Source organism: Siniperca chuatsi, linkage group LG12, assembly GCF_020085105.1.
Source record: "Siniperca chuatsi isolate FFG_IHB_CAS linkage group LG12, ASM2008510v1, whole genome shotgun sequence".
Lineage (NCBI taxonomy): Eukaryota > Metazoa > Chordata > Actinopteri > Centrarchiformes > Sinipercidae > Siniperca > Siniperca chuatsi.
In genome coordinates, this window is record NC_058053.1 from 20022719 (window position 1) to 20027736 (window position 5018).

Below are 5018 nucleotides of genomic sequence, written 5' to 3' on the forward strand. Positions count from 1 at the left end.
AGTCGCCGCTGGTTGCCTGGCAACTGCTCTTGTCCAGAAAATAACCCCCTGAAAAACAGACAAATTGTGGATTTAACACTTTTCTTGTATACAGATGAAATAAACAAGATGTAACATGTTAATTAGTGAGCTTTAGAGGTGCTGGTAGATGGATTTTGTTACCTTTGGACAGAGCCAGGATAGCTGTATGCAGCTCTCTCTTTCAAAAATGCTGAACTATTCCTTTAAACTAAACTCATTGGAATAGATTTAGATCTACAGTAGCTAAGTCTTTTTCAATTACTTGGATCAAAGAATATATATAAGGACATTTAGAGATGCTTTTATGCAGTAGAAGTGTTCTGGAAAATACAAAAAAAACATGCATACAAAAACTAATAATGATGTAATGTGGGGCAGTGAACATAGATACTCAGATTATTCTTTTGGCATTGATTACAAATACTTTTAGTCATGTTATGCTGCCAAAGTCTTCCTAATTCCTCCAAAAGTACAACAGACTTTCAAAAGCTGGTTTGGTTTTCATGCAAAGGAAGCACTCTAAAGCATGTAATTATTATGTGATTAAGAACAGCCATTTTTTCTGGTTTTGTTTGAGTGTGCACATTTCTTTTGGGCAGAATGCTGAGGATAGAAATTTCATCAGAAGCCAACAGATTCAAACTGATTATTTGCGGTCTAAAATAAATGCAGTCCAACAATAATTTAGTCTAAAATACTCTGAGACTATTATTTGTATTTGCACATGTAAGGGCTACACTTTAAAGAAAAGCACAAACACAACCCAGTATCTATCTAAAAGGAGAGTTTTTGAGGATATAATTGTACTTTTTCTATTTTTTCTCAGAATTTCTTTTATGGGAGGACTGCTGTGATCAATGACCTCTCCACTAAAAACACTCTACACAAACCTTTGTGCTCCTGTCTTCTGTTTTTATCGAATTCCCATTCTCCCTTGTACTTCTAAATGCAAACAAGAAAGGTGCAGGGGTAGACCAATTAGGAACATCCTATCAATTTCTTTCTTTTAACTCCCTCTTACATCATCTATCATTCGCATTAGTCAAGATTCAAAATGAAAAGGTACTGGTATTGCGTGTTCTGCAAACTATAATAGATAAAAATGAGGAAACATTAAGAGGATATGAGGTTCAAGGCTACAAACCACAACAGCACATTTAGGAGCTGATACAACCACTGAGACAGCTGTGGTGTTCAGATAAAAAGGAATAAATGTCTGTATCTGTCATATCAGACTCAAAGCAAGAGCCGGTGTAAAAAAACATTCTGTACACAGCATTTCACAGGTGATTTCATCCAGCTTGCTTTGAGCTTTGCTGCATTGCTCATCTGCACACTGGCTGTCTGACAATCCTCTATTTGTGGCAGGAGAATAAACACTGGAGGAGTTGATGGAAGCCCCTACAGATATTATGTAACACACGCTAAATCAATATCAGCCAACAGGGACACAATACAGGTGTATTATGCTTCTTTTGGGTGTTTTTTCCCTTTAATTTTTGCACTTATATTAAGAAATAAAGAACACTTCTCTCTGAGGAGCTACATCAGGCTGACAGTCTGACAGTCTGACGGACAGGCAGGAGATATCTATCAATGCCAGCATTAAAAAAGGGAAATGTTGTCAGCAACACCGAACTAAAGCATGAGCTGTGCAGGAAGTCCGTGGTGTGATATGTGTGATCACAGCAATGACTGTTCCCATGTTCAGGAACGAGGACAGTCAAGTGATGATGTAGTGTGGAGAGTTATAGATATACTGGCTTAGCAAACACCAAACATCTAACATCTGCTTGACTCTTTTCTGACAGATGTCTGCCTCCTCTGCAGGACTTGTTTATAGGTTAAAGCTTGATTAGATAACTAGGTCAAATAAGCTTCCTTTACAACAGACAGTTTTTAATTTTCACATGACATACATGCACACAGGGGCACATAAGAGTCTTCTTTTCTTCTGGCAATTAACATATATGACACGGCTTATATTGGTTACCAAGGAAACGGATGAAGATGTAAAAGCTTATCATCTGCCTTAAAATTTTGTCATTGACACGCTTAAGTAAAAATGCAAATATATCAACTCATCAGCGTTGCAGTTTTTGATAGAGATGCAGAGAGACGAGTTTCTGTTTGACAGAAAATCCAAATCAAATGTTCTGCCACTGGAGCTTCAACCTTGAGGCAAAGCTTAGGCTGCATGTTCTGGCAAGCATCAGTGGAGTTACTTTGATGCTAGAAAAGCATCCTACCAGAAAACAACTTCTTGAAATATATTTGGATGGCATGTTACATGTAACTGCTGCCACAGTCCTGCAAAAGGCATGTGAGCATGCATTTCCACCTTCATTTCTGTTTCTATATCAACATTCAAAAATCTCTCCCTCCTTTTAAAAAATAATTCCTCAAACTCATCAATGGTTGAAGTATAACATGGTGAGTGACATGTGCTCCGGCCTGTCAATAGGCCTGTGAATATGATAACTGAAACACTCCAATGGAGTGTCACAGGTGATTAGAAACCCATACATGAGCCAAATTGTTGTCTTTCATTATGATGAACATGGACACTGTAGTTTATTTTGAGCCGATCCAACATACCAACATATACCGCCCTCCTGTCGTAAATACTCACTAGTGCACAAAATGTGTATTAATCTGCAACTGAACATAGTCTGCAATAAATGCACTATTTACTCTTGTTTAAGTAACTTTGCTAAAAGCTACAGCGTCCAGCTGTTTTAGGAAATTACTGAGCATTTTTAATTAAATTAAATTAAACGGGGAAGTCAGAAAGATTAAGAGACGGACTAACACATTGTTTGCTTTGGTCTTTTCATAATATGCATTGACAATAAGAAAAATATAGAATAACGCCACCCTTATCCTTTAAAATTGATCAGGAGCACTTTTAAATCTTAATTTTATAGTTTGAATTTCTGTGGAATATGTGAGTTTTGGTCTAATGTTTTTACATTTCTATAAAAATGGAAATATGAAGTAAATATTTATACTGTAATATTTTTTATGGGTTTTTTGTATTTATTTTATCTACAAGCTATGTTTTATGTGCCCAGATTTGTCTTGTTTGTTATGTTATTTGTTCTATTATCATTTATTGTTACTGTACATGTTGTCTTGTGCCATATTTGTTGGAAATGTTAATAAATACACATAACTTAATAAAATATAAGCAGACAAATGATTTAGATTTTTTTTATTTAAGAGACTGAACACCTTGGGTTTGAGCCTTTCCTTCCCTTTTTGCCCCGACATTTTTTTTTTATTAGAAAGTAGTCCAAAATCTAATTACACTGAATAAAAATCACTAAATTTGGAACATAATTAAATTGTCATGTCTTACCTATTATACTGTAAGAAAGCAGTGCCACTCAGTCAAGACTTCAGAGGATTTCCTTATTCACAAAGCAGAGAACGTGGTGCTTGTTATTCTCAAATAGAGCACTGACCCGACTCTCACAGAGAAAGATTTAACTGTGTCAATCTTAGCCATTAATGCAGAAGGCTCAGCAGTCTGCACTCAAATATCAATTCTGTATTGACTCTGATTCTATATTTTCTTCTGTTTACAAAAGTCTCTCACTTGGATCCCCCACAGTGCTTCAGAAAAGCAGCTTGGCTCTGTCAGATAGTCCTATGGCTGGTGGGGAAACCAGTGAACTGCTGACTATAATAAAGTGCTGTTAAAACATTGATCACTACATCTAATTTCATACTGAAGTCATCATTAATGCATGGTTGTGTTTTACCAGCAGCCAAAACTATAGTGTCATAACTTTGATCTCTGCTCATTATTATGTGAAGTGGGAGAAGGTAGGAAGTTGCAAAGAAAAACACCTTTGCGGAAATTAGTGTGAGTGTGATGTGGCAGCGTCTCCTTCATCATTTCAACTGGATCAAATTCAAGTGATGGATTAGATGAGATGGTGGGAAGTGAAAGATTTAAGAGCACTGGGAAAACATTGCCAGTTTGGATTTCACTCTTTATTTGAGGGGCTGCAGTGCCGAGGGCCATGCTAAATTCTCTTATTTATTACTGTGTGCTTGTTGACTATGTCTTGTTTTAATTTTTTTGCTCAGTGCATTAATGATCTTGAATCCAGGTTTAACGGCATGATCTTTAGATGACCCGTGAAGACGTTGCGTTGCTCTTAATTATTGTTTCTCGCACACAGATCACATTGTGGCTGATGACGACAGTGCGACAGGTGGTTTGAAGAGTAGCACTCAGAGCATTCCTTTTTTACCACGAAGCACAGATCACACTGAGACAGGTGACATTTAAACGACACTGCAGTCGTTCAGGGAGATTTTTCTGGAAACGTAAAGGTCACATGATGCCAGGGTGGCAGAAAATACCAACAATATGCCAGCTGCATGTTTTTTCATGGGGGTAGTGATAACGTGACCTGGTGTTTTGAATTTTTTTGGGTTGAATCTGAATTTAAATTATTGTAGTTACACTGTCAAACATCTTGCCAATAAATAAAGGACTGAAAATTGTAATTACTAACCTTGATTTCTCTTCATACTCCATCACATATACAGTATATGTACTGTAGATCATCTCCTAGTGGGTCACCAGTGGGTCCCATCCAAGAGGTCAGGAGAACTCAAGGGGTTGCAAGATAAATCTGAGCGGTTGCAATGTGATCGACAACACAGAAAGTAAGAAAAACAAAATGTATTTCAGCTACATATAGGGGGGGTCACTAGTCTAAAGTTAGCTTGCATTAGTGTTAGCCTGCCAGCTAAAATTCTTTAGCTACTGTTACAGGAATTTATAGTGTCGCTTTAACTGTACACACAGTGTTTGGATGATTAACATTACCTGCAATGGTTGGTGTAGTTTTATGAAGACAGTTAGCTACATCTAGGTATCTAAGTGAAAAGTCTGGTGCTCAGAGTATTTAGCTACCAGGGTTTTCAGGTAAGCTAGTTAGCCACACAGTCCTCTCAGTTGCTCTCTCATATACTGT

General features: G+C 37.1%; 1 long non-coding RNA gene across 1 annotated transcript; it reads right to left on the minus strand.

Annotated features, from left to right (window-relative positions):
* Positions 1-521: 521 nt before the first annotated feature.
* Positions 522-4625, minus strand: LOC122885687. Its single transcript, XR_006380172.1, has 3 exons — positions 4554-4625; positions 3383-3434; positions 522-963 (listed from the first exon to the last, which is right to left on the minus strand). It is a non-coding gene; the product is annotated as an uncharacterized LOC122885687 (long non-coding RNA).
* Positions 4626-5018: the final 393 nt, after the last annotated feature.